Source organism: Lithobates pipiens, unplaced genomic scaffold, assembly GCF_037356315.1.
Source record: "Lithobates pipiens isolate NorthernLeopardFrog02 unplaced genomic scaffold, aLitPip1_a1.2 Scaffold_23, whole genome shotgun sequence".
Taxonomy (NCBI): Eukaryota; Metazoa; Chordata; class Amphibia; order Anura; family Ranidae; genus Lithobates; species Lithobates pipiens.
The window spans coordinates 96,238,362-96,260,958 of NW_027507785.1; the positions used below are offsets into that span (position 1 = coordinate 96,238,362).

General features: G+C 43.9%; 1 long non-coding RNA gene across 1 annotated transcript; it reads left to right on the top strand.

The window, feature by feature from the left end:
• Positions 1-7,875: 7,875 nt before the first annotated feature.
• On the top strand, positions 7,876-14,755 carry LOC143927750 (uncharacterized). The gene is made up of 3 exons (XR_013262314.1): positions 7,876-8,247; positions 10,892-11,035; positions 11,134-14,755. It is a non-coding gene; the product is annotated as an uncharacterized LOC143927750 (long non-coding RNA).
• The last annotated feature ends 7,842 nt before the right edge of the window (positions 14,756-22,597 follow it).

Sequence of the window (22,597 nt, forward strand, 5' to 3'; positions counted from 1 at the left end):
ATGGGGTACAATGTACCCCTACCCATTCACCTGTGAAATAAAGTACAAAAAAAAACACAACACAGGGAAAAAATATTTTATTGCACAGCTCCGGGGGGTCTTCCGTCTTCGGGGGTCTTCTCGCCGGACTCCTCCGCTATCTGTGTGTAGCTCTTTTACTAGCGGAGGAGTCCGGCTTTCTTCCTCCCCGCCGCCGGCCTCTTCTCCCGACTTCGGGGGTCTTGTCCCCCTCTTCGGTTCTTCTGCCGGGCCACCGCGCCTTCTTGTAGCTCTTTTACAGGCGGTGGCCCGGTCTTCTGTCGCCGCTGCCTTCCGTTCTTCTGTCGCCGCCTTCGGTTCTTCTGCCGGGCCACCGCGCCTTCTTGTAGCTCTTTTACAGGCGGTGGCCCGGTCTTCTGTCGCCGCTGTCGTCGCCGCCGCCGCCTTCCGTTCTTGTTCTTCTTCTTGTTCTTCTTCTTCTTCTCCTGGAGATGTTGACTCGACGAGCTCTCCGGCCGGAATGCCAGAGCCGCGCTGTGCGGTCACTTATATAGTGACAATGGGGCGGTGTCACATGGTATATGTCACATGGGTTGGTCACATGGGTTGATGTCACATGGGGACTATGACATCGTAAGGGGGCGGGGTCACCATGTGACCAACCCATGTGACATATACCATGTGACACCGCCCCATTGTCACTATATAAGTGGCAGCGGAGCGTGTCCCTGGCATTCCGGCCGGAGAGCTCGTCGAGTCAACATCTCCAGGAGAAGAAGAAGAAGAACAAGAAGAAGAACAAGAACGGAAGGCGGCGGCGGCGACGACAGCGGCGACAGAAGACCGGGCCACTGCCTGTAAAAGAGCTACAAGAAGGCGCGGTGGCCCGGCAGAAGAACCGAAGAGGGGGACAAGACCCCCGAAGTCGGGAGAAGAGGCCGGCGGCGGGGAGGAAGAAAGCCGGACTCCTCCGCTAGTAAAAGAGCTACACACAGATAGCGGAGGAGTCCGGCGAGAAGACCCCCGAAGACGGAAGACCCCCCGGAGCTGTGCAATAAAATATTTTTTCCCTGTGTTGTGTTTTTTTTTGTACTTTATTTCACAGGTGAATGGGTAGGGGTACATTGTACCCCATACTCATTCACATAGGGTGGGGGGCCGGTATCCGGGGGCCCCCTTCTTAAAGGGGGCTCCCGGATTCCGATAAGCCCCCCGCCCGCAGACCCCGACAACCAACGGCCAGGGTTGTCGGGAAGAGGCCCTTGTCCTCATCAACATGGGGACAAGGTGCTTTGGGGTGGGGGGGCCGCGCGGCCCCCCCTTCCCCAAGGCACCCCCCCATGTTGAGGGCACGCGGCCTGGTACGGCTCAGGAGGGGGGGCGCGCTCGCTCGCCCCCCTTTCCTGGCCGGCCGGGTAGCGTGCTCGGACAAGGGTCTGGTGTGGACTTTGGGGGAACCCCCACGCCGATTTTTTTCGGCGTTGGGGTTCTCCTTTAAGCCCATTCCAGGCGGCGGAGCCCGCGACGTCTCCTTCGCGGGCCCCGCCTACCTGTACACGCGCTCGAAATGGGCGGATTTGCCTCCTCCTTACGTGGGCGAGTCTGTTCATTTCAAAAGTTGAGCGAACTGTTTGCCCAACCTTGTTCGTCAAACAGTCCGCTCGTGTGTGGGCAAGTCCGCTCATGCAAATTTTGAGCGGACTGTTTGCCGAAACTGTTTGACGAACAAGGTTGGGCAAACAGTCCGTGCGTGTGTACGCGGCATAACAGTTTCACAGTAATATCTGTATCATAAATATTCTGTTTGGCATTCTTCAGTGATTAATTGCAAAGATAAGTGCAAGGGAAAGCACACACCAGTGGTAAGGGTTGGCATACACCCTGATCTTCCACAGGGCCCTTAAAGGATAAAGGAGCCCCATCCATTTATCTCTTTTTGTGGGAGAACTCAAACTTGATCATCAAGCCTAGCCTGGCTTACAAAAGGGATACAAAGATTTCTCACCATTAGCCATGAGCCCTGGGAGATATGACTATCCTCTCTCTAACTCAAATACACTTAGACCTCAAGTGCTCTGGCATTACTACATGTCTGATGTAAGAGGTGCCCAAGACTGTTCTCTTTCAATGGATAAAAATTAAGCTGGCCGTACATGGATCCAAATTTGGCAGGTTCAGGAGGGACAGGATGAATTTCAATCCATGTATGGGCTAGCTGGTTGTACACAAGTTGAATTATTGCTCGACTTGTGTATAACCAGCCTGTTGGAAACATTGATCATTGTATTCTTCCACATTGGCACAATACAATAGCTCAGTGTGAGGGATTCCCCCATCCACATCAAATTTGTTGATGGAGAATCGGTTAATTTTTTTTGTTTCGTTCAACCCACTGGCTGAATATAAAAATAAATGAATCATGTATGGCCTACCTAAGCATCTGCTGGGACAGCATAAATATTTTCTAAGGAATAGAATAGCCAGTGTCAGGTCAACTGAGTCCAGGTGACAGATGCACCCCGTTGGGGTCAGGAGTGCACCACAAGGTAGTGGACCCTATGGCTGACTGCTGTGGATGGAGCTCTAGGGGATTCAGGAGAGAATCCTGGAGCACCAACAAAGATTACATTGGGAGCTAGAGCATGAGATTTCCCAGGGCGCTGAATCTAAGAGCCAGAGGCCCCTAGTGGTGGGGATGGATTTAGCTACAGTCTGGCTCCAGGTCGCGACCCCCAGGGCCTCACAGCTCATGCTCATGGTAGAGTACAATAATGTAGAGAGGAAGCAGCAGACTGCGACAACAAAGAATAGTCAGGAGATAGCCAAAGGTCAGGGCAACCAGCAGGTAAGGATAGTCAAGAAACACGCCAAGGTCGGGATATGAAGCAGACAAGGACATTCAAGAACAAGCCAAGATCAGTAACTAAAATCAGACGTAGTCCACACAGCAAGGAGCAGACGGAAGCCAAACACACAATAATAATCATCAGGGCTGGCTTGCAGTGCACAGGTTAATATAGTGTTCCCTGATAGGGCCTGGGGTGGAGCCATGCTTTCAGGAGAGATTACTTAAGCAACCAGGTAAAGGGCAGCTGGTCTCTCAAGATGAACACATGGAGAGGTAAGCTGGCAGACATAAATAACTGCAGATCCATGACAATACCCCTCCTCTTACGGGGCCCCCCCTCCCCCCACCTGGGCCCAGGCTTAGAGGGAAACCTCAGATGAAACCTCCTCAACAGAAAAGGTGCAAAGACCTCAGATGCAGTGATCCAAGACCTCGCCTCAGGACCAAAACATTTCCAATGCACGAGATACTAAAGAATGTCTCTACAGAGCAGAGAATGCAGAATTTGATTAACCTTGTACTCCTGGTTATCCTCAGAAACAAGGGCTGTGGTAGGGAGAGGATGAGAGAACTTATTGAGGATTACAGGCTTCAGAAGGGTAACATGGCAGGAGTTAGAGATTTTGAGGCTTTTAGGAATCTGAAGTTTGAAACAAACCGGATTCAGTTTAGAAGTTATAGTGTATGGACCAATGAATCTTGGGGAAAACTTCAGAGAAGGAACTCGGAGCTTGATGTTCCTGGTGGAGAACCAGACTTTGTCCCCTGGCTGTAGAGAAGGCAGTTTACGCCTGCGACAGTTGGTAAAGCTTTTGAACTTCTCAGCAGCTGCCCGGAGGGAATCTTAAACGTCACCCCAAATGGAATTGAAAGACTCCTGAGCCGTAGCCAAAGCTGGAATGTCTGGAGAATAGGTCATGGGAAGAGGGAGTTGAGGGTCTTTTCCATAAACTGTCGAAAAGGGTGTCTTCTGAGAACTGGTATTTACTTGATTGTTGTGAGAGAATTTTGCCCACGGGAGTAGAGATGACCAATCGTCATGACGAGCAGAGACTCTCTGTCTGTCCATTGGATTGAGGGTGATAAGAAGAGGAAAAATCCAAGACAATATTGAGGGATTTGCAGAAAGCTCTAAAGAAACGAGGCCTAAAATTGAACGTTGATGTCGGAAACAATATGAGAAGGAACCCCATGGAGGCGGAAGATTTCTCAAACAAAAATGGGAACCAAAGCAGGGGCAGAAGGGAGAAAAGGAAGAGAAACAAAATGAGCCATCTTGGTTAACCGATCGATTACCACCCAAATGATCATATTATTCTCTGACAGTGGGAGATCGGTGATAAAATCCATGGCAATGTGAGACCAGGGCTCCTTAGGAATGGGCAAGGGAATGAGAAGACTAGCAGGGGCTTGTGTGGAGGATTTAGACTGAGCATAGACATGACAAACATTAATCTAGTCTTTGACGTCTGAGCGGAGATTAGGCCACCAGTAGTGGCGACTGATGAGCAAGAAGGATCGGAGGAACCCAGCATGACCTTCCACCTTGAAATCATGTCCCCAAAGGAGGATTTCAGCTCTTAGTTCAGTGGGGATGAAGGTCTTGCCAGGAGGAATTTTTGACTCCAGGGTGGCAGAATGGGTGAGAATGAATGAAGCCGGAATGATTGGTTCAGGGGTGGACTCCTCATCAAAAGTGTCAAATGACCTAGAGAGTGCATCAGCCCGACCGTCACAGGGACCATGTTCATACGTAATCTTGAAATGAAAACGGGAAAAAAAAAGACTCCACCTGGCCTGTCTGGGATTCAGACGTTTAGCATTCTGTAAGTACTGTTGATTCTTATAATCAGTAAAAACCGTTATGGAGTGAGGGGAACCCTCCAAGAGATGACGCCACTCCTCTAATGCCAATTTAATTGCAAGAAGTTCCCGATCAACAATAGCATAATTTTTTCGGAGAAGAACGCACATGGTGGACGTCTCTTCTCAAAAGATTGAAGAAGCACAGCTCCCACCCCCATTGAAGAAGTGTTCACTTCAATAAAAAATGGATCCCCAGGATTAGGTCTCCTTAAAAGAGGTCAGAGACAAAGGCCTGTTTTAGGTCGTAAAATGCAGAGACAGCTTCAGGGGGCCAGTCCTTGGCATTCACACCCTTCTTTGTCAAGACAATAATAGGCGCAGCAATGGAAGAGTAATTCCTAATGAACTGCCTATAATAATTCATGAACCCAAGAAAGTGATGTGTGGCCTTGAGGCTAGTAGGAAGAAACCAGTTGGTAGTGGCCAGGACCTTTTCAGGATCCATAAAAAGATCCAAACTTGAGACAAGCATCCCACAAACAGGACCTCAGAACATTCAAAAGAACATTTCTCCAGCTTGGCATACAGATTATTCTCACAAAGGTGCTGAAGTACAATGCGGACATGGTTTCTGTGGACAAGAAGATTTTCCGAAAAGCTTAGAATGTCATCCAGATAGATCAGGGGTCATCAACCCCTGAGCCACTTCCCACTACTGGGCCATGGCCTTTCTGCAGCCGGGCCGCGAATGTGGCCAGCCAGCATGAGACATTTGGATGGACGGCATTAAAGAGCCAGACGGCCGGTATGAGAGAGCTAGGTGGATGGAAGAAGCAAGCGGGTGGGCAAGCAGAGATGACATCATCTCTCTCTGCCCCCTGCATCACCGCTCTTCCGCCCTCACAGCTGGTGTTCTTTCAGCCTCAGTGTCAGAGGTGTGGCGGGGAGCAGAGAGTTGACATCATCTCTCACTGCCACCCCGCATTACCGCTCTCCTCGCTGTCAGAAAACTGAGCATAGTGCTCTCCTTGTTCAGAGGCACAGTCCCCCCCCCACCGGACAGCTAATCAGGAATCTCTGAGGGTTGAGCCAGAGAGTGAAAGCCAAAGGAGTCCCAGATCCTCCCTCTGCTAAGTGAGAGCGGCTGCAGCATGAGGAGGGAGACACCTTGCTACATCCAGAGGGGCGGTCCCACAGAGATGTGATGTCATTAGTGACAGGTGAGCTTTGTGTGGGAGTACAGGTGGGGTGTGCTGGGGCTTGTAGTTCATCCCCACAGCTGTCTGTCTGACATACCACAAGGGGCTCTCCACTCACAGTGCTTGCTGGATGTCAGTGATCCCCCTGAAGATGCTGAGTGCCTGGCTGTCCCTGGGGTCTGATCCTCCATGCCTGGAAGCAGTGTGTAGCCAGTTACGGCACAGCTTCAGATCTACATGTGGGGGTTAAGACCAGCATGGCAGCCAGGCACCTGGCATTTTCAGAATGAGCAATGACAACCTCCATATTTCTCTCCATTCTACAGCCAGAACCGCTGCTGCTATTGTGAATGGGGCGAGGCAAAGGCGTTTTCGGAACCCACCACTGCACAGAGGCCTGCTAAATAGACCAGTGCTGCCACCAATGCAGTGATGGCAGGCAGCGTGGTAAGTGACATTCCACATCTGGTGACAGGCAATGTGGCAGGTGGCATGGCAAGTGACATTCCACATCTGGTGACATTCTTCATCTGGTGGAAGGCGACATGGCAAGTGACAAGCTCAGGGCTCCCACTAATTCAGAATTATGGTGAGTTGAACTAATTAATATATTACAACAATGTAATAATAGAAATAATGCTCTACAATCACCCTGACACCATATCAAGCATGGTGTCGTGATTATTGAATCGCTAACACCAGCCATTGCCCGCAAAAAACTACTTTGCCCTCAGGCCCCCCCCCCCCCCCCCCCGGTCCTTGGCACAATTTTCTTACATACAGCTGGTCCCCAGTGCCAAAAAGGTTTGGAATTACAAGCTTTACAGGAGAGGCGGGAAATAACATAGGCTACCTTTGCCCGATCAGACGGGAAGTTTGGAGGCTGGAGTTCAAAATGAATGGTGCATTAGCTGAGGAACCCCCTGCAGGCCTTGGAGTCCCCAAAAAAAACACAACTGGCAGTTGTAGTGAATGTGTGGCTGCGACTGCGACCGGAATAGGTACAGCCGCCGAGAGATGATGCCACTCCTCTAATGCCAATTTAATTGCAAGAAATTCCCGATCACCAGTAGCATAATTTCTCTCTGCCTGAGAATTTTTTCTGGCGAAGAACGCACATGGTTGACGTCTCTTCTCAAAGGATTGAAGAAACACAGCTCCCACCCCCATTGAAGAAGCGTCCACTTCAATAAAAAATGGAGTTTGGCAGTTTTGGTGAATGTGTGGCTGGGACTGCAACCAGAATAGGTACAGCCGTCAATTGTAATTGAGGTTGCTGACTCTGGGTTCCCAAGGAGGCCTGAAGCTGCTCGAAGCGGGAAGTCAGATCCTGGATAAATCGCATCACCTGAGTCTGATTCGATTCCGGGGTCTCAAGTCTACGGACTATGCCCTGAAATGGATCATCTGCGGGTAGTGGCACATCAGCCAGTTCCATGGCTGATCAAACTGTCAGGTCACCCGAGTCCAGGTGACAGATGCATCTGTTGGGGTCAGGAGTGCACCACAAGGTAGTGGACCCTACGGCGGACTGCTGTGGATGGAGCTCTAGGGGATTCAGGAGAGGAAGTATTCTGGAGCACCAAGACAGATCACACTGGGAGCTAGAACATGAGATTTCCCAGGGCGCGGAATCTAAGAGCCAGTGGTTGTTCACCAGAGGCCCCTAGTGGAGAGGTTGGATTTATCTTCAGTCTGGTAGACTACAGAAATCAGATGTAGAACACACAGCAAGGAGCACACGGAAGCTAGACACACAATAATGATCAGCAGGGCTGGCTTGCAGTGCACAGGTTAACATAGCATTCCCTGATAGGGCCTGGGGTGGAGCCATGGTTTTAGAAGAGATTCAGATTACTTAAAGTGGTTGTAAACCCTTACAAACCACTTTGACCTACAGGTAAGCCTAGATTAAGGCTTACCTGTAGGTCCAAGAAATATCTCCCAAACCTATACGGTTTAGGAGATATTTGCCCGAAGACGGGCACCGCTATCTATGGCACATGCGCCATAGACAGCGGCGCGCAGGCGCACCGAGCGGGGCATCGTCGATGACGGCAATGCCACGAGTCTCGGCTCCTGTGCGCATGCGCGGGAGTGACGTCATCACAGTGCCGGAGCAGCGAGACCCACGGAGACCCACCAAGAAGATGGACGCTCGGAACTACAGGGGACAGCGGTGACTTCGCTGGCTCCTGTGTCAGGTAAGTGACACATAATGGACTACTATGCGATGCATAGTAGTCCATTATGCTTTGCCTTTACAGGGAATGAAAGAGGAAGTAAACTCATCAGGGTTTACTTCCTCTTTAAGCAACTAGGTGAAAGGCGGCTGGTCTCTCAAGCTGAACACATGGAGAGATAAGCTGACAGACAAACATTACTGCGGATCCATGACAGCCAGCTAATTCTAAGGTAATTGCAAATGCTTTATTAATACATGATAGTGAGTAAAAACAGTAACAGACAGGGGCTAACACGTTTCAGCAGGAAGCCTTGATCATAGCCATTAAAGTGAAACTAAAATCTAAAATAACAAACAACTGAGTAGACGGGCTCTTTATTGTAGAAGAGAGATGAAATGTCTCTTCTTCAATAAAATAAACCTACTTGCCTGATCACAATCTTCTATTGAGTGTAGACTGAGCTGTGCATGTGCAGCCCAGTTTACCTTTTTACACAGTGTATGTGTGCCAAGATGGCTACACTCTTGCACATACATGGGAGTGACTTCATCCAGCACTAGCCAATCAAGATGGCTGAAGACCATCACCCAGAAGCCAGGGAGAAGATGCTGGTGCTGGCTAGAGGCCTCACGGGTATTGGACCATTGAAGCAAAGGTAAGTATTGTAGACTTAAGTTTCGCTTTAGTAAATGCTGGGCTGTCATGAATGGTGGGGGAGAATAGTGGGAGATGGCAGAGAAAGGAGGTAAGATTGGCAAGTGTAACTTCAAAAAAATTTCAGGTGCAATGTAAGCGATAATAAACTTCAAGCTGAGCAATATCTATGCAGTTTCCTGACATATTTTGGCACCTTAGCATAAGATAGCGGGTGCAATGGGATAGCGCAAGAGCAGTCTGATCTACACTGGTTAATGACACTTGAGTTGCATATTTTGAAGTTTTAAGTATTTAAAGTGTATCTCTAGCCAAAAAGTTTTCATTTTGGTTACAGTAAGTAATTGCTAGAAACTATTTTGTCTTTTGCACCATCCAGGGAATATTTCTTTGCTTGCTTGCTGCTCTGCTGACACAACAGGAAGTGAGAGGAATTCTCTCTAAACTGAGGGGAAATCCCCCTCTTGAACAATTGTCACCGGAACAGGTATTCCTATTGGAAGAGTTCCCCTTACATCCACATTACAGGCACTACTTTTGCAAATTGTGCCACACAAGACCACATGGTACTGTACAGTTTGGTGGCTGCAAATGCACTGTATTTGCTAGATGAGTTTGGGGTGTCATTACCAATTAATGGCATCTAATGGAAAACATACACAAACACACACCTTTCCTGCACTGAGTTCTAGTGTGATCCAGCACTTATTGTATAGGATATTACAAGAGGCTGACATCAATACTGATTTAGGTAAGTATGCATGTTCTTGTTACATGCCTTTTGTGTTTAATGGTTATCTTTATATGTGCCTGGTTTGCAAGTGTCAAGTAGAAAACGTGTTGTACTGACCTTTTTTCATGTAGATGTTAAGACCAGGAATAACAGGAGGCCAAAGAGGTGATTATTTTAAAAGCAACAGCCTGAAAAATTTCTGTAATTACTATCATTATCTTTAGCGTGATTATTTTTTCTCTACACTGAGCTATCCTATTCAGTAGAACTTTATATTAGTAAACATATATTACAATATAGCACATAACAACATAACACTAATATAAAAAAAAAAAAAGCCATGCTTGTTGGTTCATAGCCTACTAGAGAATAGTAAATGAGTGCAGAATTGTTGGAGGTGCAACTTAAAGTGGAGCCAAAAGCTTGACCCAAAAGGGGACGCTCCCTTATTTGCCTCACCCCCTCTGCTGCCACATTTGGCACCTTTTGGGGGAGGGGGGAGCGGATGCCTGGTTTTGACAGGTACCCGCTCCCACTTCTGGCTGACTATGCCACAGCAAACTCAGACACAATTGATTACTCAATTGACTTATGTTACATAGTTATATAGTCTGCTTGAAAAAAAAGACACAGTCCCACCTTCATAGGCATGCACATGGGGTGGCCCTGGGCACACCCTAATGCCCAGGCACACCCCAGGGCTTTTTTGCCGGCAGGATCTCCATTCTGGCACTTCTGCTGATGGACAATGGGAATGCTGCGACTATGCGAGTGGGACAGTTTTTTTATTTGGCTGTATAACTCCTGTGAGTGCAGACACTGAACGTGGAGTGAGCAGGCAAGCGGCCGCATTTTCCGATGCTACTTTTATAGTTATGGCTGCTGCATCCCTGACAGCTGAATATCACTCCACCGCCTGCTGTCAGGGATGTTACAGCCACAACTATAGAGTTAGCATCGGGCTGGATTAACCCCACTGTTTTTAAACAAGACTTGCCCGCTGCCACCGTGGGGCTTCCAGTCCACCACTGCCCTTTGTCCGAGAAAAGTATTTGCCAGGACTGACCCAGGAAGAGGCAGAGGAGGTAGCTTTTTCCTCCCTGCTCCACTTCTGAGTGCCCCGCCTCCCAGCTTCTGCCCTGCAGTGCCGACAACGTAACAACCTGAGGTGAGGAGGATGCGCCTGGACTCAGGAAATATCACTGGTAAGGGGAGAGTTGGGGGCACAGACTTTAGCAGTGTGTGCGGGCGTGGCTCTGCAGCAGGCAGAGAGAGAGGGAGGCATAGCGTTTTTTCATCTATCCTCTGAATTCTTTCATTCGTTGAAATGGGCTGTTTTCTTTCTCTTCCTTTTTCATTTCAATCTGTGGCATCAATTTTGACCTGTTCTGTTTCACAACCACACTTATATTCAGGGCTCCTTTTGCCCTGGTTTCACCTCTTCATTACCTCTAATCACTATCTCGTCCTGGTCCTTCCCACACAGGTTTATCTCGTGTGTGTTCATCTGCCTTGTTTGGCGCCCTGTGGGTCGCCTTCGCGGCTCTGCCCATCTCAGCTCCCGGGGGAGGTGCCCCTGATATGGCTGGTGGAGCCCGACGGTCAGTCACCATCAAGTGAACCATTATATGTAAGCATGTACTTTATGTGGGGTCTGGTCTATTACCCCACCCTTATGTCATGCCTGTTATCATTATCATATTATACTGATATCTTTTTTCATTGTAGTTATCGTACACGCTTGCTCCTGATGAGTGGCGGTCAGCCACGAAACGCGTGGAACTATTGAAGTCGTGTTTTTCCTAGTCGTATACAAGTTCTTTACAGCTGTTTTATTCAAATACTGTCTACAGAATATTGAGGCTACCCGTCATGCAGGCACTATTTCATGCTTTATGGTCTTATATCAACCCCATTTGGTGAACTGCGGAATTTTGTTACGTTCATATTTTACATATATGCTGCTATGATGTATTGTTAATGCTTTGTACTAATTATAATGGATCTAATAGTGTACATATTATATCTTTTATGAACTTATTATTATCATGTATTGCCAGTACCTTTTATCAATTGTAAATGATCTAATCATGTCTGTTATAACTTTATGAACCTATTAAAACTCCCCAATTGTTCACCAATTTATATTATTCTATTACAATTTCGCACTTCATTTAAAGTCCCGCCCCCGTTGCTCTTCCCCTTATTTGTTGTATTGAACAGCTAGTAAGAAGTGGGTATCACTGTTCACATGTTCAGGGATATTCTTCTCATCAAATGAATATAAGACAACATGCTCATTGGTTCCCAGTCACTATGCAATGTTCTGTACCCGAAGTCCAGGATATGTCATGGGTAACCTCCCCATAGTACAGCCAACTTAATGGCATCCTATTGTAGTAATAGCCTTACAAGGATCTAATTAGAGGGTATAAGTACATATCCTGTGTAAATATCATCACATCTCCTGCAGGGAATAAATATTGACCCCCCTGTCTCGAGTAAGTCATTCTCTGGTAAATGTGGCTGCTAATTGCACATTCATACTTTCTTGGGTTGATGCTGCCAAGCACAACTGTACATTAAATAGGATTTAAATATTAATCTGAACTTATATTTATTTTTTCACAAATTTTTTTTTTAAATATAAATAAATATATATATTACATATACAATTAAAACTATATGAACCCTGGCTTGTCAGCAAAAAAGTATGCTTTATTCTGGGCGTAATCGGTGGGCTGTTGAATGAAATATATGAGATGCCCCATCCGACCACAGTTTTGAATCCAAAAAGGATACTGATTAGTTGCCGTAGTATTTGGTAGTTAAACCCTTCTAGCGATCCTTTACTGATTCAAATTCCTATGTCAGACCTTGGCACTTCCAATATGTACAGACAAGCACCACTCTGAATGATGCTGTGGATGTAGACTCCAAAGTCACAGGCCATACTGCCTTTTTTCATGACTCCTGTTGTCAAATCCCCGTCAGTCCTGGAAAAGTGCTTGATACTGTGGTCCTGGGATGCACAGTATTAAGTTACAGATTAGCACCACTGGGTTGCACTCCCATTGCTCTCTCCCAATCAACAGTCAATGTTCTACTCACAGAAAGTCGATTCCCAGTTTTTCTCTGTCCGCTTATCCCCTACTTCCTCCTCCATGCTGTCCGGCGCATTCCCACATGGGACACCTCGTCTTCCTGCAGTACTACATGATGACTTTTCCTCCAGGGGCCAGATGTTGGCCTCCCTGGACTCCTCCTCTGGCTATCCGGCTCTGGGGTCTCTGAACCCCGGGCCTTCAAGCCTCCTCCCGGAGGCTCCGGGGTCTCTGAACCCCCGGCACTCCTGCTGATCTCCCTCTCGATTCTCTGGGCCCCCTTGGAGCATGTGACCCCCCTTTTTATATGAGAGACCTCCAATTGACCAAGGAAATTAACCGTTGGTCAACTCTCTCACATTGGTTTCCTGCCACTCAGGCCTCAGTCCTTCCTCTCTTTCCAGCAAAATCCACTGTCAAGCAGAGGAGGTATCCCTGAGTCCAAGTGTAGGTGGCCACTCCCCCATCTACTCTGACACTCCCATCCCTAAATAAACAACCAGGCCTAGAAAAGAGTAAGACCCTGGCCAAAATTACCTATCTCTACATCCTACTCTCTCAAAAAAATACCACTAAGCACCTACCTAAACGGAGGGGCCGCTACATGCCTATGCCCACCTTTTTGAAGGAGCCCAGCCGCAAACTGTCAGAAAGAAGAACGCCTGCAGACAATCAGCTACAGTGACTGTTCTGAGAGCTGGTGCTCATGGCCTGCTACAGTAATCTGGTGGGAGGATTCGTCTATCCAAGACTTTTGTGTGGATGGAGGAGTCTGTTAGTTTTCTTTTCTCCTGCCCACAGAAATTGAATAGTGTGTGGCCAGCTTTAACCTTATTTCTTTATAGCATTTCATTGCTTTCTGTAGTAGGCCTGCAATAATGAAACTAAACAGAATTATGCATATTAATTCTATACAAGCCAAAAGAAACCATGCAACCACAAAAATCTGTGGCCACTTAAGCAACAAAGTAGTGACCTTAGGTGGTATAACACCAAATTCTGCCTCAAGTGTCATAATGATTGCTTTGTAGCTTTGTAATTAAAGTGACATAGTGCCTTCCTAAAAAAAATAGTAGAAAGAAGTGCTTGTAAAATAATTCAATTAATATATTACCTGCAGTCTTATTTCGTTTAAATTAACTTTACATGCATGTTTAATTTAAAGATGTGCTTGATGCTGATGGCTAAAATCAGAAGGGTTCATTTTTTATTTTTTTTGTACATTCTTTAGATGAAAAAACATTGAAAACATTTTTTTCCAGCAAAGACAACCCCACTTGGTCCAGTACACGGTCATCATACATGTTAACATGGTAAATTCCTGGCAATCGGCCTATAACCATCACCTTGTCCAGAATTTTATCTATATTACATGAGGATACTCTAGATAAACCACTTTCTTCAATATATAAGTCTCTTCAGCCCACTGTTCATGACAGCCTTGACAAGTTATTGTCGTGCTGGCGCCTAGAGGTTCTAGAGTTAGATTCATCTAGTAAGACTGGGAGGATGTTTGGGACTACCCTATGCAAAGCTTGGTCTCAGCCAAAGACAGACTAATATAATTTAGCATTCTTCACAGAGTTTATCTCACACCTCAAAGGATACATAAGATTTATCCCTCACACTCCTCACAATGTTGTATAGCGGACCCTGCCACCTTCCTGTGTGTTTTGGGAGTGTCTGGGCATAAAATTATTCTGGTCAGCAGTTTCCTAATGTATCTGTAGTCACCACTATTACTGTACCATTATTTATTGACACTTGTATTTTAGGTCTCGTTCATTTACTGGATACTTCGAGGTCTATGAGAACTTTGACAGGCCTCTTATTGTTTTAAGCATGTAAGCCTGCCTATACTCCTTAAATGGAAATCTACCCAGGCCCCTACCTTAGATTATTGGAAGAATATTGGCAACAAAATGGTTCCACTGTATAAATTTACATATGAATCTAGGGGATGTCCAAAAAAAATTCTCCAAGGTATGGGATATTTGGACAGAGACCAGGGATACTGTCGGATCATCGGCAACACCTCCATAGGAAGCTCTGTTTTGCTTCTGTTTATTTTATAGGTATGGTACTGTATACTGGGGAAAAACCACACAATATTTACTTCGCTCACTCCAGATACCTTGAAATAAGTCTCCTTAGGCCTTGGTTACCAATCACCTTGTTGTTCTTTGCTTTTGTTTTGTTTTTTCTATTTCCAAGCCTGGGTATGTCCAATAGGCTTTGTTTTGTATCTTTAACCTTATATTCTTACAATAAAAAGAATTAAAAAAATCAAAAAACATGCTAAATTCAATTTTTGTATACATCAGTACGATAAGCGAGTTGGGTAATTTACAATCAGTTGACATTTATACATTACTCATTAAAAGAAGAACAAACGTTAAACAGTTGGGTTAAATAGAATATCATTTTGGGGTTTCAGTTGTATGGGTGTCACCCCTGTTACCTTGTATTTTCCTTTCTCACACCAGACTCGCCCTTTGAAGCACAACAATGAGGCACCTGACCTAGTGTAGGCACACATTTAGGAAAGGGGACAATAAAGTAGACTCAAAAGGTAAATATAGAGGGGTCAGGGGTTGGGGCAGGAAGGAAAATGTGTTGGGTAGTCCTTGAGAGTCGGAGACAGTCGACAGCTATACTTTTGTTGCTTTTCTATTGTCAGAATTCATATAGTAGTCAAATTTCTTAGCTATTATAAAAAGAGGGGGACTGTATGGCTAAGGATTTATCTGTAACTGCACAATAGAGCTGCACGATTCTGGATATAATGAGAATCACAATTTTTTTTTTGCTTAGAATAAAGATCACAATTCTCTCATAATTCTCTGCATAATTTCATCTATTACATTATACAAAAAAAATCGGGCTAACTTTATTGTTTCATGTGACATAAAATATTGCAACGACCACCATTTTATTCTCTAGGGTCTCTGTTAAAAAAAAATGTATAATGTAAATATGTATAATGCTTGGGGGGGGGGGGGGGGTTTCTAGCAAAAAGTACTGATTTTAACTTGTAATCAACAATTGTCAGGAAAAGGCTTAGGGGGTTATTTAAAGGAAAATCCACTTTGCACTGCAAGTGCACTTGAAAATGCACTAAAAGTGCACTTGGAAGTAAAGTCGCTGTAGATCCGTGGGGGATATGCAAGGAAAATAAAAAACAGCTTTTTAGCTTGCACATGATTGAATGATAAAATCAGCAGAGCTTTCACTCATTTCAGATCTACCCCGTAGATTTAGAGCGACTGCACTTCCAAGTGCACTTTCAGTGCATTTTCCAGTGCACTTGCAGTGCAAAGTGGATTTGCCTTTCGTAAATAACCCCTTTAGTCTTTAAGTGGTTAAACTGACCTAATTTACAGACCGAAATTCATCCCTTTGATCTAAAAGAACCAAATGATACATCGTTTCATTTTATCTCAGCACTGAGCAATGTTGTGATCAACTTTTCCGGCTTTTTTTAAAAAAAAAACAGCTCCGAGCAGAGAATTGGTCTGCACTTGTTACTTGTTGCCTATGGATCGTTAAAATGCCTGATTTGGATCGCAAGGGGGATAGAATCAAGGTCGCGATTTTTTAATGATTAATCGTACAGCTCTACTGCACCACATCCCAAAGTAGCAACAATTATAGAGACAGTACTTAGGATGGGATTTTGAAGGTGCTATTTGAGTTCACAGACCAAAATAATATAAAAAAAGGTATTTTATTTTTACAAAAGTTAAAAACCAAAGATAAGTAAGCACATTACATATATATAATGTAAATCTTTGACATTCAGTATATATGTAATGTGTTTACCTGTCTTGTTTTTAGCTTTTGTACCAATAAAATACCATTGTTTTTATATTATCTCAAATAGCACCATCAAAATCCCATTCTCCCCTTTCCCCTTTCTTTCCCTTTCTCTCTACGAATTGCTTAGCAAGTTGTACATTGCAAATAAATAAAAATCATTTATGGAAAAGAAAAATGCCATAAGCTTGATTTTTCTATACTTTTACCTGCACTGTTTTTAAATTGGCAATGGGGTTTATTTAAAAGAATCTTTACTGAGAGAAATGGTGTTGCAATCGCTGACCTTCATCTAAGGATACTAGTTGCCTGGCTGTCCCTGGTTTCAATACTGTCTAAAGCTGGCTATACGCTAGTAGATTTACGAACAAACATTAAAGTAAAAAAATTTGTACAGCAATTTTCATCAGTACATCCTATCACATGATGATCAATAAATGAGAAGTACAGCCAAAGCCTATTTGGCTGTACTTCTCCTGTGGATCGCAGGAGTGCAGTTTGTTTTGCACTCCTGTGACCCGTTTTTAGTAGACAGCGGGCTGAAGTCCACTGTCTGCTCACATCACAGAGTCGGTCCAGGCTCGGGCAAGATCGCTGGAGTTGGGATCCGCCAACATGCCTGGACTGACACCCAGCTCAGCCTCTCAGCGAGCCGCTGAGAGTCTGAGCAGACTACTCCTGCTCCCTCCAAAGCCCAGGTCTCCAGTGCGCGAAGATGGGGGAGCAGAGCAGAGAGCGGTGACTGACAGTCACCAGCTCTCTGCTCTGGGAGCTGTGAGAACCAAGTGATCTGCAGTGTTAGATCGCTCGGTTCTCATTGTTAGAGCCGGCTGGGCACACATGCAGCATCAGACTAACGCTGCATCCCCCTAGGTAAGGTATAAATCTACAAAAACCCCAGTTCCCATACTTGTCTTTTAAATGAACATTTTTGAAAGGAAAAGTTTTGAACAAAATTTTACTAGTGTATGGCCAGCTTTAGTCACTGACCTGAAACAAGACTGCAGAAAGTCAGAGCTCCTGATATGTATACATATGTATACTCTGTACAAACTTCCTTTAACCACACCAATGACTTACATCATTATTTTGACTATTACATATGTTGCTGATCTTTTATTATGTACTGAACTTTCCTGTTATTGTTTGTATAAAGCCTAGTCTTTGATTTTTCTACCTGTCAGAGCTCTTCTTTAACTATTATTGACAATGGATGTGAGAGGTATTCAAGCATATTTGCTTTCATCAAAGCATAAAATTAAGTACAAGTGGCTGTTCATAAAAAAAGAAAATACATGCTTTGCTTGTTGTAAAAGCTATACTCCAGGAATACATACTGTTCTGCCCTGCCAAAGGATTTCTAATTATCTATAGCTAGTGTTGTGATCCAGTCAACCTAATCATGTGTGGGATCTCTACCTCAGCTATAGTGGTACAATAGGACCAGAGCACCCTAAGCCCTTGTACATACGGTCAGAAATTCCGCCGGAAAATGTCAGATCGGACCATGTTGTCAGATAATCCGACCGTGTGTGGGCTCCATCTGACTTTTTCCGTCGGAATGTCCGACCAACAAAGAGCTGGATATAAAATTTTCCGCCAACATGATCCGATCGGCTTTGTCCGATCGTTTGTAGACAATTCCAATCTGACAAAGTGCCATGCATGCTCAGATCAAATTAAGAGACCAAAGCTAATGGCTACTAGCCTGAACGTATTCCCGTCATAACGAACGAACGTCATCACGTTCTAAACAATCGGATTTTCCGACAACTTTGTCCGACCGTGTGTATGCAACACCAGTTTCGGACAAAATTCGACCTTGTGTACAAGGGCTAAGACAAATGGGACATAGCTTTCTGATTGGACAATGAAGGAGCTAAACTCACCCATCTGCTCACTCCTCCTGTCAGTGTGTGCACACATTATAACGATTGCACTGCTGCAGAAACTGATTGTTGATATTTATTATTGAGAGAAATCTCTGTTAGCTAGCTTGGTTGTCTGTCTGATAAACCCATGATTAGTATCTATTGCCTTTTGAGGTGGCACTTAAATGCAATGGAACTCTATGGATATCACTGTGGTGCTTCCCCAGTGTCCATGGTAGTAAAAGCTACCTGGGGATATAATTTATGCAGTGTGTGTATATAATATATATATATATATATATATATATATAGTGGTAGTGGGGCCCCGTGCTACCTGAAATATTGCTGGTTTACACCAGATTTTGGAGAGACAGGCATGCTGGTTGCACAGCTGTGTGGTAGGCTATTTAGTTGTGACCTGACTATGGCTCAGGGTCCCACCCCACAGACTCTGCAGGAGTCTGCACTTAGGGGTGTACTCACTTTTGTTTCCAGCGGTTTACACATTAATGGCTGTGTGTTGAGTAATTTTGAGGGGATAACAAATTTACAAAGTTATACATGCTGTACACTCACTACTTTACATTGTAGCAAAGTGTCATTTGTTCAGTGCTGTCACATGAAAATATGTAATAAAATAATAAAACTGGAGTAGCTGGAAAAATCACAAGTTAAGAATGAAAAAACTTTTCTAATTTCTTTTCTAAAGGAACAATATTTTTACTGTGAATATGGTTTCTGTTCAGGAAAAGGTGTACATATTGTAATGTGCGTGTTCTATTTAAAGTCTTAAGTTGTCTGTCAAGAACATTGGTACATTTTATATATGTATTTATGGTAAGTGATAGGGTCACAGCCATAAAATTTCTGTTATTTCTGTGCATCCTGAAATCATATATCAAAATTCAAACCACCAATGGAGCAACATTTTTAAGGGATTTCTTAGAAAATTTGTAGTCACTAATGTTAGTATCACATACTATGACAAACTATTTTTCAGAATTTCCATTCGAATGTTTAAGCAAAATTTTACCCATGTAAGGCCCATGCAAATTTTACTCATTTGTTTTTTTTCAACCAGTGGATTGAATGGACAAAAACGTCATCTATTCACACATTTGATGTTGATGGAGGAATTCTCCCCACTGGGCTGTTGTATACTGACACTGGGGAAACTTCCCTACTGTCAGACTACACCAATCAGTGCTGCTGGCTACAGTCGGTGACACTGATCGAGTGTACATTTTCCAACAGGGCATTTCTATGGAAGTTTATATGAAAGTTCTGTACAATCACCGTGCCCATACATAGATCAAATTTTGGCTAGTCCCTTCTGAACTGGTTGTATTTCGATCCTCGTTTGGCCAGCTTAAAGCAGAACTACCCCCCCCCCCCCTCCTTTTCAGCCAAAGAGGCTTACATCTTAGCCTCTGTTTGATCTGCAACTGCCATGGTGCTGCACATGTGATCAATTATGACTCCAGCACTTTGATGGATTGACAGTTTGGTTAAAAGCACAAGCAACTGTGACAGCATTTCTGGCATGCTGGGAATGTAACTGTTTTTTTAAACCAGTAAATTGATAGGTTTATTTCTGCTTTTAATGATATCTAAGAATGGATAGCTTTCCTTTAGAAAAATGATTATCCAACGTCAGAAAATTGAGAAAGGAAATGTAATTGATTAGATAACATTTTAAACAAATGGTCAATAGGCTCCTAACCTCCACACATTACCACACTGCCAATCACTTTAAAAAGTTGCTTTATTTTTAGTCATGGACTATTCAAAAGGGCAAGGCTGGATTACAGAAATCCTTTAGAGATAAACATAACCCATATATATAGCATAGCGTGTTATATTTATTATACTAGGAGAGCAAATGAAGTAATTTCCCTAACTATTTACAGTTCGTCTGTGCAAATTATTTTAAGTCCATGCCATCATCCTCCTTCTTACAGCCATCATGTATTTATACATTATGACACATTATTTTTGACTATATAGGATATGCATGTTCCTATAACATAAATCACATAAACACACATCATATTTATTGATTTAAGTAGAAACTATCATGGTTTTGGTCAAATTTATTTTAGTGTTTTTTTAATAAGTTTATAAGATTTTAAAATTATATTTTGAGAGCCTGCCCACCACACACTGGAGGTAATAAAAGCTAATTGTCACTACAAGAACAAGGTAAAAGAAAAAATGATTGCTGGTGTTATCTTGTATCCGTGGGTAGGTTTTGCTTAGTGATTTTATCCCTTGCTGTATACTGTCCTATTGGGGGAGGACCTGTCTTGGGTTTATATCTGCTTGCATTTGCATGTCCTTAGTCTGCTTGTCTTCAGCAAACTGTTTGCGAGCTTTCTTGTGCATCATCTTTAGAAGAGGCTTCCTTCTGGGACGACAGCCATGCAGACCAATTTAATGCAGCGTGTGGCAATAGTCTGAGCATTGACAGGCTGACCCCCCACCCCTTCAACCTCTGTAGCAATGCTGGCAGCACTCATATGTATATTTGCCAAAGACAACCTCTGGATATGATGATGAGCACGTGCACCTTCTTTGGTCGACCATGGCGCAGTCTATTCTGAGTGGAACCTGTCCTGTTAAACTGCTGTATGGTCTTGGCCACCGTGCTACAGCTCAGTTTCAGGGTCTTGGCAATCTTCTTATAGCCTAGGCCATCTTTATATAGAGCAACAATTTTTTTTTCAGATCCTCAGAGAGTTCTTTGCCATGGGGTGCTATGTTGAACTTCCAGTGACCAGTATGAGAGAGCGATAACATCAAATTTAACACACCTGCTTCCCGTTCATACCGGAGACCTTGTAACACTAACGTGTCACATGACACCGGGGAGGGAAAATGGCTAACTGGCCCAATTTGGAAATTTTCACTTAGGGGTGTACTCACTTTTATTGCCAGAGGTTTAGACATTAATGGCTGCGTGTTGAGTTATTTTGAGGGGAGAGCAAATTTAGACTGTTATACAAGCTGTACACTCACTACTTTACATTGTAGCAAAGTGTAATTTCTTCAATGTTGTCACATGAAAAGATATAATAAAATATCTACAAAAATGTGAGGGGTGTACTCACGTTTGTGAGATACTGTGTGTGTGTGTATAGATAGATAGATAGATAGATAGATAGATAGATAGATAGATAGATAGATAGATAGATAGATAGATAGATAGATATATCTATATATAAAAAATAATGAATTATCTGAAAACAAAACAATAAAAAGAATCAATTCGTTATAACGAATATCTATACTCTACAGAAATAACACACTTTCCAAAAGCAAATTAACATAACATAACGAATATAACAGAATGAAATTATGCATTTTACCAATGAAATTTCCCATCATGCACAAGTCTACCACAGATTTTTTGTGGATGTAGGCTGACTCAAATCCTTCTGTCTCTTCATGTAATCACAGACAGACTCCTTGATGTTGAGATCAGGGTTCTGTGTGGTGTAAAACTTCACTTCCAGGACTCCTTGTTCTTCTTTACACAGAACATAGTTCTTAAAGTGCTGGTAAAGCCTGCTTGGTGATTTTTACCTACAAGTAAGCCTTGTTATAGGCTTAAAAATTAATATCTCCTAAATGTGCACCGTTTAGGAGATATTCACCTTTGATGCAGCCAGTTACGTCACCGGTGCATGCGTTCTGAAGGTCCGGCATACCCTACCTTATCTTCAGAGCCTTGTGCGGGAACTAAAGGCTCCAGCCAGTATAAGCATGGGAGTGATTCATCGTGGCTCCAGGCAATCACATAGCCGTAGAGCTCAAACCCGGAACAAAGACCAGAGGAAGATGTCAGCCCTCTCAACAGTGACAGCATGCCGCTGAAAGTATTCGTTCCAGAGTAAGTATTTCATAATGTGCTAGTATGCATTTGCCTTATAGGTGTTTTTTTTTTTTTTAAACAGCCGTGGTTTACTACCACTTTGTTGACATTGTCTGTATGTTTGGGGTCATTGTCCTGCTGCGAAACAACCATTGATCCTGACAAAAACTCCAACTCCATTTACAGAAATGCAGCTCCAAACTTGCAAGGAACCTCCACCATGCTTCACTGTTCCTGCAGACACTCATTTTTGTACCACTCTCCAGTCATTCATGAACAAACTACCTCCTGCTACAGCCAAATAGCACCTGCTGCCATTTTTCTGCATCCCATGTTTTCATGCATAGTTGAGCCTTGTTTCCACGTCCTATGCTCGAAAACAAAAAATAGCTTTGGAGAAGGGGGGCACAACATTTACGGTACATTATTATTTTTTTTACATTTCATTTGGCTAGGAGAATTAATTTTTGAAATGCTTAAAGTGAAAGTAAACATGCCCAGATTCTTTAAATAACATGCCTGGGTGT